Source organism: Cydia splendana, chromosome 6, assembly GCF_910591565.1.
Source record: "Cydia splendana chromosome 6, ilCydSple1.2, whole genome shotgun sequence".
NCBI lineage: Eukaryota > Metazoa > Arthropoda > Insecta > Lepidoptera > Tortricidae > Cydia > Cydia splendana.
Genome location: NC_085965.1, coordinates 6,767,186 through 6,769,597, shown reverse-complemented (window position 1 = coordinate 6,769,597; position 2,412 = coordinate 6,767,186).

Sequence of the window (2,412 nt, the reverse complement as noted above, 5' to 3'; positions counted from 1 at the left end):
CCTACCATCTAATCGATAGATACCATTAATTAAAACAGAATTCGATGTCAATTTTGGTTTCTAAATTCAAAAACTTTCATCCGTTGTTTACAAATGACGGAGCGCGATCGTAGGCCAAGTCAGCGCGAGGTGCCGCGAGCGTGCCGGCCGAGTGCGCGCCGCGAGCCGAGTGTGATCCGTGCTCGCTACCCTAGCGACATGCGCACTCTACACTACCCCTAAAGAGTCCTTAAGTGGACTAAGTTTTTAAACTTTGATGATTTATAGAATGACAAGCTTTGTTAAGTGAAAAGTTGGTAATGAAACAACGTTTTGATTACTGTTTTAAAATCTGTAAGATGTAACATTGAATTTATCGGATTTTTTTCGTTGTGTGTAAAGTTTTAACGTCAAACTAGTCAGATTATCGTGTATATATAATGTAATTTTAGTCATTTAAAGAAGTCAAAATTATTAAGATGTAAAGTAACCTTTAACCTTTTAGTGATAGGTAATATTCTACAAACAATATCCTTAAACATATTTTAAACATACTTGTCTATCTTCATTTAACAGAGTTGTGAAGCGTTTTCTGCTATTTACATTTACCAAGTGAGCGATCTTTAAAAATAAATAAACTTAGAACAAAATAAAAATATTTAACATACGAGTAGTTGCAAGCTCTGTTACACATTTCAACTAAAATTGCTATTTTTCTTAACCACTAGTAGCGGAACTCATATACAATAACTTATCTTGGGATTGTTAGAGTGAGCTCCGTCCGCAATCCTAGTCTAGTTCTGAGTGGAGCTACTCTCGTGCAATATGAAACAATAGGCTGTTGCAGGAAAAATATTGTATAATGTCTGTACCGAGATCATTCTAGTCTCGTATTGTAGCAAAATTAGTCTACTTTAAAAATGTCTTTATTCTTTATTCTTTATTCTTTATTCTTTATTCTTTATTCTTTATTCTTTATTCTTTATTCTTTATTCTTTATTCTTTATTCTTTATTCTTTATTCTTTATTCTTTATTCTTTATTCTTTATTCTTTATTCTTTATTCTTTATTCTTTATTCTTTATTCTTTATTCTTTATTCTTTATTCTTTATTCTTTATTCTTTATTCTTTATTCTTTATTCTTTATTCTTTATTCTTTATTCTTTATTCTTTATTCTTTATTCTTTATTCTTTATTCTTTATTCTTTATTCTTTATTCTTTATTCTTTATTCTTTATTCTTTATTCTTTATTCTTTATTCTTTATTCTTTATTCTTTATTCTTTATTCTTTATTCTTTATTCTTTATTCTTTATTCTTTATTCTTTATTCTTTATTCTTTATTCTTTATTCTTTATTCTTTATTCTTTATTCTTTATTCTTTATTCTTTATTCTTTATTCTTTATTCTTTATTCTTTATTCTTTATTCTTTATTCTTTATTCTTTATTCTTTATTCTTTATTCTTTATTCTTTATTCTTTATTCTTTATTCTTTATTCTTTATTCTTTATTCTTTATTCTTTATTCTTTATTCTTTATTCTTTATTCTTTATTCTTTATTCTTTATTCTTTATTCTTTATTCTTTATTCTTTATTCTTTATTCTTTATTCTTTATTCTTTATTCTTTATTCTTTATTCTTTATTCTTTATTCTTTATTCTTTATTCTTTATTCTTTATTCTTTATTCTTTATTCTTTATTCTTTATTCTTTATTCTTTATTCTTTATTCTTTATTCTTTATTCTTTATTCTTTATTCTTTATTCTTTATTCTTTATTCTTTATTCTTTATTCTTTATTCTTTATTCTTTATTCTTTATTCTTTATTCTTTATTCTTTATTCTTTATTCTTTATTCAAACACTATGTATAAGTTTACAGCTCCAGCCAAGGCACTTATACTGTTAATTAGGTACATATGTTGTCAGTATCAGTCAGTATTATAAAATTAGTAGGTACACTTATTGTATTACACACTTATCTTTATAATTGAACATACATATTATGTATTACTAAGTTACATAGAGATAAAAAAAAGAATCTGATATTAAATAACATAGGTAGAGTTTAAAAAAATCCTGATACTACGTTGTAGGGACGGCCACTTGTCTGCGAATATGTCTGCGTTTTGGACTGTAGCTATGAAGTTATTTAGTAATTCTATTGCTCGGTACGTGGGTGCGTTTGAACCGTGATAGGTGCGAACATTTGGATATGCAAAAAGGTTTCTGGCTCTACGTGCGCTACGCCCTACTGCAGCTATGTAGTTGTCTGGGGTAAAAATACGCATACGCTCCAGAACGGATGGGTTGTCAATACGATTTCTTAAAAGCAGACAATAGTGTAAGGCAAGCGTTTGCTTACGCCTTAGCTCGAGAGACTCTAACCCTACCATTCCCAATACAAAGGATGACGGAAATAAGTACGGGTAGTAT